This window comes from Ranitomeya variabilis, chromosome 2 (assembly GCF_051348905.1).
Source record: "Ranitomeya variabilis isolate aRanVar5 chromosome 2, aRanVar5.hap1, whole genome shotgun sequence".
Lineage (NCBI taxonomy): Eukaryota > Metazoa > Chordata > Amphibia > Anura > Dendrobatidae > Ranitomeya > Ranitomeya variabilis.
The window spans coordinates 856259130-856272341 of NC_135233.1; the positions used below are offsets into that span (position 1 = coordinate 856259130).

At 38.9% G+C, this 13212-nt stretch overlaps 1 pseudogene across 1 annotated transcript; it reads left to right on the plus strand.

Annotated features, from left to right (window-relative positions):
• Positions 1 to 217: 217 nt before the first annotated feature.
• LOC143808031 (receptor-transporting protein 4-like) lies at positions 218 to 12865 on the plus strand (annotated as a pseudogene). Its single transcript, XR_013221862.1, has 3 exons — positions 218 to 345; positions 9322 to 9495; positions 11343 to 12865. The product of XR_013221862.1 is annotated as a receptor-transporting protein 4-like (transcript).
• Positions 12866 to 13212: the final 347 nt, after the last annotated feature.

The following is a 13212-nucleotide window of genomic DNA, read 5'->3' on the forward strand; positions in this document are numbered from 1 at the left end:
CTTTGGAGGTGATTGTAGTTCACATGTGTACGGTATATGGTGACTGCACCTTCCCTTTTCTTGAAAAATATATAAAAAAAATACCTCAAACATTTTATTACATTGATTACAAAAGTCATCTACATAAAGTCTTTTTTAGATCATTCTTTTTTTTCTAGGCCAATAGATTGTCTAACTACCAGCATCATTCCTTGGGAGAACTGAAACCTGAGTAGTTTCGTTTCTGAGAAACCAGTATTATCCCAGAGGAGGAGGAGACGACGCTGCAGATATTAAGCCAAAGTCTTTCCAACGTTTCACACGAAAGAGGAAAGAAAGAAAACTCCGACATTTACAGCAAAACAGGTAAAATTATAAAGCTGCACACAACAAAACCTTTACTTCTAGCTAAATTCAAGTGAATATATAACTTGTTTTTACATATTTTGTTGTACTTCTAAGGTTTGTTCTTGTATGATGCTTTGCTATGCAAGTTCCTCTGGATTTAATACACCTTAAAATTATTTTCTTCTTTTATAAAACACAATTTACAAAAGTGAGAACACTATTTGTAATCTGGGTGCTACTTCTTTAACACTGCATGTCTTCTTTGTACCCATTCCTAATGTGCACAGTTATTCTCCTTAGGGCTCATACTCGCGAGCAAAATGGACGAGTGCAATCCGAAAAAAAAATCGTTATTCAATAGGTGACATCTCATTTGCGATTTTTTTTTCTCAGCCGAAATCGGACTGAGAAAAAAATCGCAGCATGCTGCGATTTGCTGCGAGTCTCGCCAATGCAAGTCAATGGGTGCGATAAAAAAAACTCACGGAATACGGACCATGCGTTTTCCGTCCGTTTTTTACAGATACCTTACCATTTTGTGCCATAGAACACTGTAAATGGTCCTGTAAATGATTGTATAAAAGTAGTTGCTGAGAAAAAAAAAAACATTGCATACGGATGTAAAACGGATGGTGCGATTAAAAATCGCATTGAACTCGCATGACAATCGCATAGTTTTGTACACTGCCAGCTAATAAACCCATTGGCATGTTAAAGATTTTTCTGGTCTCCTATTGTTTGGGTTCTTTACTGTACATATACCCAAGGACTCCACACCTTTAGTCCAGGGGTGATCACTTTATTCGGTGGCTTTCATGTGCAGCACATTGGATGGCCATGGTTTTCATTGTACGTTTGATGTATTGTAGTTTAATCACACTGGTTGGCATGGAACTTGAAAACCATAATGGGACTAAAAAAAATTAGATGCCAGTTTAATAAAAAAAAAAACCTCTAACCCACAAAAGAATTACATTATTTGACACACAATAAGGGTATGTTCACATACTGGGCTTTTGTTTTTCATTTTTCTCCATGTAGGGGAGGAATGGATATCATTAAAATAATTGACATGCTGTGTTTATTAAAGAGGAAAAATGCAGGACAATTTATGCAAGGGGAAAAAAATCTAAGTTTGAATGAGATGTTTTAGAAATCCCATTAATTTTGCTACTATGCAAACTCAGCTTTTTTTCTGCCTGAAAAAAAACAAATGGAAAAAACACATCTAAATGCTTTGCTAGTGTTATCACGTTCTGATTGTAAGGGTCATATGGCATATTAGACTATGTGCAGTCACTGAAATGATTTCTCTGCTGTACAATAATTACCATAAGGGCTCACTTGCATGAAATACGGCCGAGTCTCGCATGGTAACACTCGGTTCTGCCGCCGGCACTCCAGCGAGCGGCCACATAGCAATACATGGAGCCGCACGCTCCGCTCCCAAGTGTCGGCGGCAGAGCCGGGTGTTACCATGCGAGACTCGGCCGTATTTCACTCAATTGAGTATGAGCCCTAAGGCTGCCGTCACACTAGCTGTATTTGGTCGGTATTTTACATCAGTATGTGTAAGCCAAAACCAGGAGTGGAACAACTAGAGGAAAAGTATAATAGAAACCCGTCACCACTTCTGTATTTATCACCCACTCCTGGTTTTGGCTTACAAATACTGATGTAAATTACTGACCAAATACTGCTAGTGTGACGGCAGCCTTACACTGAGACAGTGGAGCGTCTGCAGAAATTGGGGATAGGTATATTGACAGCGACAGCGGAGTGTATTACTGATTAGAGGCAAGTTAGGCTGCTACAAGGACTAATGTAAGTAACATTGTTCACCCCACACTTGTGGTTAGGCTCCATTCACATGTGTTTCACATACTTGTGTTTTTCATGGCTAGAACACATAGCCATTAAAGTCTATGACTTGTTGTGAAGCACGGGGTTTTCAAAATGAAAGCCTTTTATAGATGCAAAAAAATGCCTTAGGAGTTTATTTTAAGCCACCTTTTTCCTCAGCAAAAGAAAATAACATTAAGTAAAAAATCCACATTTTGCTCAACAAAAGCCTTTTACTTCAGGCTGTTGCATATCCATTTACCATGATCACAAAATCAGACCTCACAACTATCCACACTTATTGCTGGCTATTATGGAAACTCCCACAATTCCTTGCAGTATTCACTATATAACACCAGAAGGCTCCTGGCCTGTCTGAGCAGAAATCTTGCTGTAACTAGACTAGTGCAGGTAAGGGAATGTGTTACATACATACACAATTAGATTCTGGTTTGACTTTTCCTCTAAGTCATGTGAAGAGGCTCAATAAAGGGTCAACATTGACTGTTAGGATTGCTACTTCCAATAGGTGGCACTAGAGTTCTGGTCCTCTTCCTTTCTGAAGAGACAATTTGCAAACACAATTATTTACCTGCCTGTTGTGAATTCTGCTCTTGGGTTCCCTCCGGTGGTTGTTGGTGGTAATGCAGTTGTCCCTGGGTTGCAATCTTGGTCAGGTGTCTCTGCTGATTGCAGCTCTGACTGGGATATTTAGGTGTGCAGGATTCAGTAGTCCTTGCCAGTTGTCCATTGTTCTTGGAGGTTTTGCACCTCTGTCTGGTTCCTCCTGCCCTACTGCCAAGTCAGCAAAGATAAGTGTCTGGTTTTTGTTTCTGCAGCACACATGCTGTGTGCTTTACTATTCAGTGCTTTTCATTGTTTTTTCTTGTCCAGCTTAGACTGTGTTAGGATTTTTTCAGTCAAGTTGGATTCTCAGGAAATGCAGATATACATTCCATGTCTTTAGTTAGATGGTGGAATTTTTGTATTATCTGCTGTGGATATTTTTAGGGTTTTAATACTGACCGCTTAGTATTCTGTCCTATCCTTTCCTATTTAGCTAGAGTAGCCTCTTTTGCTAAATCCTGCTTTCTGCCTGCGTGTGTCTATCCTCTCCTACTCACAGTCAATATTTGTGGGGGGCTGCCTATCCTTTGGGGTTCTGCTCTGAGGCAAGATAGAATTCCCATTTCCATCTATAGGGGTATTTAGTCCTCCGGCTGTGTCGAGGTGTCCAGGATGTGTTAGGTACACCCCACGGCTACTTCTAGTTGCGGTGTCAGTTTAGGGTTTGCGGTCAGTACAGGTTCCACCTTCTTCAGAGAAAGTCTCATGCTGCTCCTAGGTCACCGAATCACTACACCTGCCTAGACCTCCAAACAAATGCACTATTAGGAAGCAGTGGACCCATGTGGTTAAGATGGCCGCCCTCTTAACCACATGGGTCCACTGCTTCCTAATAGTGCATTTGTTTGCAGGTCTAGGCAGGTAAACATCTCTGCCTTTTTGGCTGTTTTTTCTGAATTTCTGGAGGATCTCTGAATCCTCTTTTTGTGTTTTCACTGTTTAGAAACACAATTGTTTAAAGGGAACCTGTCAGCAGGATTGTGCACAGTAACATACACAAAGTCAGGTTGGTGCCATTATACTGATTAAAATGATACCTTGGTTGATGAAATCCGTCTTGTGGTTGTTGTTTAATCTTTATTTCCAGTTTTGAGTTAATGATATGCTCGTGCTCCGGGGTGGCCTGTGGGGGGGACTTCATGTGGTGCTCTGATTAGATATTCATCTGTATGGCTTATGACCTGTCGCTGATCCCTCACTGACCTGCCCCCTAGTTTACATACTGAATATAATATGGTTTTTTTGGGAAAAAACAATTTGACCGGTGGTAGCATGATACGGGGATAATATGCATATTTTCATTTTATTTAGACATAGTTTTTGAAAAATAAATAAATTGTCTAAATAAAACACAAATATGCATATTACCCACGTATCATGCAACAGCTCTGGCACCTGCCTGCCTATTATAATATATAGGGGCAGGTCACTGAGGGATCAGTGAACTGAGAAATAGCAAAAAATGCAGAATTAAAACATAACTTTTACTCAACAATTTAAAAATAGCATAATACTAATAGAACAATTAGTAGCATAGACAACATAGACAATATGTATAAAATAGTTAAAGCCCATATCCCTGTAGAGGAAAAAATTTGATGACAGTGGTCACATAGTATAGAGGGCAAATGCATTCATTTTTCATGCATGCAAATTATATCCTTCGTAACAAGGTGGTCGTACAATGTACTCAAGTGACAACGCAAAAAAGTGGAGCAAAAACATCCATAACATCATAATTAAGAAATGTATATAAAGTTTATTTGGGAGTTAAATCAGTACAAAAATATATCCACACCATAAATGGGTGCTATATGCATGGTGCACAACAAGGAGGGCAATAAAGAGAGGACATGACAGTAACCAGGTTAACAGCAGGGAAACACAGGGTAAATCACATCAATTACATAGGTTTGTAACAGGAACCCTGTTGAGGAAGCGATCACGCGAAATGGGCGTCCAGGGGCACCAGGCCAGCCGGGGACACTTCTTTCGAATACAGAGTAATGGGTAAGCGTGACCTATGTCATGGCATATATAGTGTATGCTGTTGATGTTAATTAATGCTTGGATACCAGTTGGACCATGTTATATAGGGATCATCTGCTTACAAACCTATGTAATTGATGTGATTTACCCTGTGTTTCCCTGCTGTTAACCTGGTTACTGTCATGTCCTCTCTTTATTGCCCTCCTTGTTGTGCACCATGCATATAGCACCCATTTATGGTGTGGATATATTTTTGTACTGATTTAACTCCCAAATAAACTTTATATACATTTCTTAATTATGATGTTATGGATGTTTTTGCTCCACTTTTTTGCGTTGTTCCTTGTTCGGAGCTGTCCTGTTGTGTTGGCACCTGCTGAGTGCCTGGGGAGAGCTAACTTAGTCTGCTCTCTTTTATTCTCTACTCTAGCGCTTCATGATCCTGTTAATAAATGTACTCAAGTGGCAATAAAATTGGAACAATCTCACCAGTTTTTTTTATTTCTATCAAAATTGGCCAGTCAAGTCAATGATTCTGTGAAAGCCCCACTGCACCGATTTTTTTTTAAAATAAATGCCTTATAGGAGAAAAATAACCTTTTACATTTTTATTTAATAGAATCAGAATGGATACCAAATGTGTGGTAAAAACATAGAAAAATGTTTAGAATTCAGAGTCCTCAGTGGTTGATACCTTTTAATGGCTAACTGAAAAGATGGTAACAAATTGAAAGCTTTCAGGTGCTTCATGCCACCTGTCTTATCCATGTGTTTTTTTTTTTTGTTCTGTGCTATGTTGTGCATAAATATGTGATTCTTCAGAATTTATTTTAGTCTATGCCTGATGAAGAGACCTGTGTAGTCTTGAAAGCTTGCAATTTGTTACCATCTTTTCAGTTAGCCATTAAAGGTATCAACCACTGAGGACTCTCAATTCTAAACATTTTTCTATCTACTGGCTAACACGGTACCAAGATATATATCTTTCCTGTATCAAAATGGAGGATACCAGAATGTACCACATCTTTATGGAACTAAAACCACTTCTGAAGAAACGTGCACAAATGGACAGCGACATTTTTTTCCTATCTAAATGCAAAAAGGAGAATCTAATTCCCAAAGGACTCTGGATTACAAACCCAATTCTTCATACCTACAATACCCATTATGCACAAAACCTGTGTCACAGGACTTCTGAGAGATTAAGGAATCATCTTTTGCATGTCTGCTACAGCATAAAGTGTACAGTCCAAGGGCAATTTGAAACTCTGAGGAAAACACTTACAGAAGACGCAGAGCAAAAATTACAACAATATTACAACAAACTACGGGCCCTTCTGATTCATAACAAGGAAAAGAAACTGCACAGATTGCGCCTCAATTCAGGACTCTATGCAAACAGATACAAAACAAAGCCAAAACCTGACAACTTGGACAACCACTCCATTCCAGGCACAAAAGCATCTAACTGTGTCATTAATCTCTCAGACTATAAGCCCAACAAAGTGGAGCTGGCCGTGCTTTCCAGAGGACTCTCATTTTGTCCTACTAAGGCCCTGGATAAAACTGAACTCTGCAGTGATATGGAACATTTTTTCAGGAGACTGCGCTTGAGGGAATATTTCAATGATACAGAAGATTCAGAACCCACCTGGACTGAAGTAAAAGGGATCCTAACAACAAAGAAGAGGTCAGACTGGACACCTCAACCTGGACGCAACCCTCATTTGGATAAATATATAGACTTTTTCAGACATGTGATAAAATCCACTATCATAGACACCAACAGGAAACAAGCATCCAACATCAGTGCCCAGGAGAGAAAGGCCATACAGTCTCTGAAAACCAACAAAGAAATCATCATCAAACCTGCTGACAAGCGAGGTGCAATAGTCATGATGAACACATTAGACTATATGAAGGAAGCAAACAGACAACTTTTGGACACACGCTACTACAAAAAATTGGAGTCGGATCCTACACAGGACTACTACAAGGAACTAAACAAGTTGGTATCTTGTCTGCCCGACGAATCCATAAGAGCCAATGACCTGATACCAGAAAGTCCAAGAACAGGGACATTCTACATGCTTCCCAAAATCCTCAAATCTGGAAATCCAGGAAGACCGATTATTTCATGTGTGGGCACCCTTACTGAGCAGGTATCTGGATGAGTAGAGGGTGTTCTTAAACCCCTGGTAAAGGACACACCCAGCTTCATTCAGGACACAACTGACCTATTGAATAAACTATCAGCAATAGGTCCTCTACCAGAAGGAACCATCCTGGCCACCATGGATGTGGAATCTTTGTACTCCAATATCCCACACCAGGATGGATTAAATGCCTGCAAATTCTTCCTGGAAAACACAGGGACTGATTCAAATTCTGTGGTGAAACTTATAAAATTCATCCTCAACCACAATTACTTTGAATTTGACAAGAAGATCTATCTACAGGAGACTGGCACAGCAATGGGAAGTAAAATGGCCCCACAGTATGCAAATCTTTTCATGGCCAAGCTTGAAAGCGACTTTTTGTCCTCATGTCCCATCAGGCCTCTGGCATACTACCACTACATTGATGACATTTTAATCATCTGGACAGAGTCTGAACCACAGCTAAAGATGTTCCATGAACAGTTTAATCAATTTCAACCTACCATCAACTTGACACTCAACTACTCCTGTACTGAAACTAACTTTTTGGACACCATCATTAAGCTGCAGAACAATGAAATAGACATCCCTGTATCAGAAGCCAATCGACCGTCCAACATACCTTAAATGGGACAGTTTCCATCCAAAACACATAAAAAACTCCATTGTCTACAGCCAAGCCGTCAGATACAATCGTATATGTTCCAACCCAATGGATAGGGATGAGCACCTTGGTCGCCTCAGAAAGACCTTTTTGAATTAGGGCCACCATCCAAGAACAATTGAAAACCAGATTACAAGAGCCACCAGAATATCAAGGAATCACCTGCTACATTACAAAGCTAAAGAAGAAAATAACCGGGTGCCTCTAGTAGTTACCTACAATCCAAATCTGGAGGTGCTAAGTGGAGCTGCACGGAAATTACAACCTTTACTACAAAAAGATGCCCGCTTACGATCCATTTTTCCAGACCCCCCACTACTGTGTTTTAGACAGCCCCCAAATCTAAGAAGCATCATTGTCAAGAGCTCCCTGTCCTCTCCAACAGCTGCAGGTACCTTTCCCTGCAATCAAAAAAAATGTAAAACCTGTCCATTTATAATGACCACGGACAAGATGAAGATCCCCAACTCACATCAGGACTACAAGATACCAGGTACTTTCAGCTGCATCACTTCTAATGTGGTGTACCTAATTATTTGTACTAAATGTCCAACTGGGGGTCTGTATGTGGGGGAGACTGGGCAAAAGCTTAGAACAAAAATGAATTCTCACCGCCACACAATAAGAGAAAAAAGAATGGATCTACCTGTGGCAATACATTTCTGTCTCCCAAATCATAGCATTATGGACATGAAATTACTTGTATTGAAAGGTAACTTCAAAACACAGAGAGACAGAAGAGTCTGGGAATATAAACTGATGATGACCTTTGACACTTTCACTGCAGGAATGAATGTGTCGCATGGATTTATGTCTTTCTACATCAACTAAGGAACTTGCCCCTCAAACTATAAGGGGTCATCACAACAGAGACCCCAATCAGGACAATAAAACATTCCTTATCTAAGAACTGGCCCAACATTTATGGACATAACTGTTTATCACATATGGTAATTCTGCTTCATGTCACCTGTCTTATCCATGTGTTTTTTTTTTGTTTGTTTTTGTTCTGTGCTATATTGTGCATAAATATGTGATTCTTCAGAATTTGTATTAGTCTATGCCTGATGAAGAGACCTGTGTAGTCTCGAAAGCTTGCAATTTGTTACCATCTTTTCAGTTAGCCATTAAAAGGTATCAACCACTGAGGACTCTCAATTCTAAACATTTTTCTATCTACTGGCTAACACGGTACAAAGATATATATCTTTCCTGTGGTAAAAACATAGATACACGTCAAATACATATAAAAAATATCTATTTAAAAAAACAAACCCCAGACTTCTGAATAAATGTGATTGAAGTACAACTTGGTAAAACTCTTCAATGTACCAGACTGTGACGTCTGCCCCGGTATTCTGATATGGCACTAGTCTCACTTCTGCATATCATTTCACAAATCTTACTGCCCCCTCCCCATGTCAGTGCTTGATTTGAGGAGTGACATGTGTGAAGAGGGCTGATTGCTGGGCGTAGTTCATTAGCTTCATTGGCGCCCTTCTCCATTATGATTTATGTAGACACATGCAGTGTGAGGGAAATGTTCTCTTCCATGGAAAACAAATGAAAATAGGATATACCCAGACCTGCATCCGGCCCTGAAATGAAGACAATGTGGCAGATATTACAATATTTTTTACAAGGATTTTTTAAGCCAATTTTAAACATTGTATTCATGTTATATAATATTACCAGGGTTTTGTTTTATTGCAGAAGAACTAGAAAATCCTATTAAATTGGAGTGAGAATGAATAATATAGCTTGGATTGAAGATTTCGCCAGTGAGATAGGCAATTCAGGAGTTCCTCATGGATGGAGTTTACATGTGGACAAAAACCTTCAGAAAAAGAATGATGCTAAATACTTTTCACAGACAACATTTGGCAGGTAAATAAAGAACTTAAAGCTTTAAAAACATTTAGAAAGCATTGGGGGTACTTTGCTCTATTTTTGGGAACCCTATGTAAAAATGAGGTGCATTGTGGTCCATCCTCACTAATCCCCATCAATTGTGCAAATACCTGCTTGATGAATTCAATTGTTAGTCACGCATAGCAAATTACAATAAAAAAAGGATATAAGCAAAACAACAAGCACATATAGTTAAACATCACACACCATGCAATAAAAATTTGTTATCCAATAGCCGTAGTTGATAAAGTGAATACCACGGTTCGCAGGCACAGTTCGTTATTTACAAAGACCAATGGTTATTGGAGTTGTCCATATAATATTTTTTTGTTGATTTTAGCTAAACCCTTTATACGGACAATTCTTTAATAGTTATTAGCCACAGCTAGGCCGGTTACTGTCTCTGGAATTATGGTTCTTGTACACGCTTGTTTCTTGCATGCCGTGAACATTTGCAGAATTAATTTAAAAGGATGCAATCACCAGAAAATTATCTATTGCGTAATTACATTTTTGTGCTGCATGCATCTTTTTTTAAATTGTAGAAATTCACCGCACTCTCAAGTGGATTAATTATGTAAAGGATTACATTCGTTTAATGGGAGCGTAACAGAATATTACAGTATATGCGATAAACAACGTTTCGGCTCAACCAGAGCCTTTGTCACGTGTTCGCTGTAGAAAAAAAGAAAATACGCAAAAAAATACAAACAAAGTAAATGACATGAAATAATACAACAAAACAATAATGAGTCATATTGGGGGTAAAGGGAAGAAGAAAAGAGATATGTCCACTGATAGACAAACGAAGACGTCTGTGGAAGTGACGATCAGGGATCAAACATCGGTGTGAATACAAAAAAACTTTTTTTCTGTGCATCCTGTGGATAGGAATAATAGTGGCATAATAAGCGCCAATAATGAAATATATACAACGCAGGAGAAAGGAAATAATAAAATTGCAGGTGCCACATATTATATACATTTCAATCATTATATCCAGATACATATAATAGTAGGTGCCAACAGGGCCTGTCATAGAGAATAGATGCACAGGTAATTACCTTATTAGATTATAGATTAGTGCTCAGAGAGGGAAGAGTCCCAGCGGTGTAATGTTCTGTAGAGAATAGTGGATAAGGGTTAGCTGAAGTGATTTAATGGAGGATTTTTTTGCGTATTTTCTTTTTTTCTACAGCGAACACGTGACAAAGGCTCTGGTTGAGCCGAAACGTTGTTTATTGCATATACTGTAATATTCTGTTACGCTCCCATTAAACGAATGTAATCCTTTACATAATTAATCCACTTGAGAGTGCGGAGAATTTCTATAATTCTGCTATTGGGACCACAGGTCCATTGCACCAGCACCTCACCTGAATTAAGGCTGAGTGCACACCAAAAAAATCTCTTTCTACTCTTTTTTTAAATTGGCAATTATTTTTTTTTTCATATCATATTTATAAAAAAAAAAAATACTAATCCTGTAATTTTCAGACTGCATGGGTAACGGAAATAAAATGATACAGTGTAAAATATACCAGTTACATTTTTGTAAGAAGGCAATGAGGGACGTGAGCTACTTGCCACTCCCCAACCTATTGTCTTAAGGGATGCAGCAAGCCTGGATTGATCGCTCTCGCTCTCTCAGGGCGCAATAGCAGCTGGCACATGCCTTTGACAATGCAAAAAATAATAATCTCTGGGCCAAAACTGCATTTCCATGAAGGATGTTGACAGTTATATCATTTTCTACATTTTAATAGAAAACTGTAAATGGCGATGTGTTTCTAATACGTATGCTTTTTTCTATCTTTCTCTAGATTTCTCTGCTTAAATTGTTAACGCAATTGGAGCTCATCAAAAGTCTTCATCTTGTTCTGTATGAAGCTGACCCATTTTCAGCCACGTGGCAATGTGGCAATGAGGATTTTCAAACAGGGATGTAAAAAATGCACAAAAATGCAAGAGCCTATGATACACTCTGAAAACATAGAAAGAGTCATCAGCAATGTAGTTAGTCATATTCAGAAGGCATTTTATGGGAAACAAAATGCAAATGATGACCGTCCACCAAACATTTATGGTCCTCTGGATGGCCCACATGATGAAGAGCATTGTGAGGCTTGCCAGTTGAATTTGTGCGATAGGCAGATGACCTGTCAAGAAACATCATCATCACTTGGTTTGCTTTCTGCTCTTGTAGGTATTGGTGCTGGTGCATTAGCACTAATGTACCTATCTAAAAATTACACATCCAATGAGAGACAAAAAAATAACCGGCACTGAACAAGTTGCGTGGTAATTGAAATGCTACAAGTGTGATCCAATCAGGCTGGACGAGCACAGTTTCCAATAAAGCGAGGGTGGTGCCTTGCAAATACAGTCCGTGAATCAAATGCATAAAAAGAAGAAAAAAATGCAGCACTCACCCACGGGCTTCAACAACATATATGTCCTTTATTTAGCATTAAAAGCCATTCTGGACATGGTGCGGCATCGGCAGGAGTGCACAAGGGAGCGGGAGAGTGCAGAGATAGGACTACGGCCGTTTCGCGCTCAGGCGCTTCTATGGGTCCATGGACCCATGTCCAGGAGGATGCACTAGCTCTCATGTATCAGCACAGCTTCATTTCTGTAGTGATTTTCTCATCGTATGCTTTCTTCCCCATCTACAAGCTTTTTGTCTGCCGTCACTAAGTATATAAATACTTTCCCACTCTCCACACTCTGATTTGTTATGTATTGCTCACTCCCTACTTCTAGCTTTATCTTTGAAAAAAAAAAGGAAGGGGGAGATGTGCCAGAGATTTGGTCGATTTTTTGTAAAGTTTTGAAGCCTAGTTAGGTGAAAGGCTGACATATACTTTGATGTAGAAAAAATGTAAAATTTTAAATGCATGCTACTTAGAAAGTTTCACATGACAATCAAGCGACTCCAGCATTCACCGCTGATGTAAAGCTTCTCATTATTGCATCATTTGGTCATAGGATGTAACAGATTGGCATCAGCTGTTTCGTGTAGCTCCACATTTGCATTAGCCCTAAAGGAAGCATGAAGACATACAAAACATCTGTTGCCAGTCTGTTACTTTGCATCGGTGGGTTGTGTTGTGTAAGAGAAGCTTTTCATCAGTGGTGAGTGTCGCAGAATTTTTCAGTTGTGTTGGATTTATAAAATCTTTGTTAACTTGATGTATAGCAGTACCTGTGTTTCTTGTTTCTTAACTGGGTGTTTCTAAATAGGAAGAAACTAAAAAATAAAAATAAATCCATGTAAATGTATAATATATAATGAAGTAATACATAGATTTGTACATCTCATGAATAAACATTAAGGCATCAACATGTCTGCTGATTTATACATTTTCATTTATATTTTTTTTTATAATTTTGCTTTACAAATGTTTAAAATCCAATTCTTCTAACGAAATAATGATCACTTTGGAGGATTATTCAGTTTAGTCAAGCCAAACTTTTGTCTCTCACCCCATTTTAAGTGACATTACGCATTCAGAAAGTGGCACTAACTGGCAATCACTGATTCGCTTCAGTCAAAATCTTTATTTTATCCCAGGAATTGAAGAAAAAATAATGTGTGGGATAAAATTCTATCTGTGTGGGATTCATGCAGCGTGAATCATGGGCAGCATGAACCAGACACTGCCTGCGTTATTGAACCTGTGTATGTTT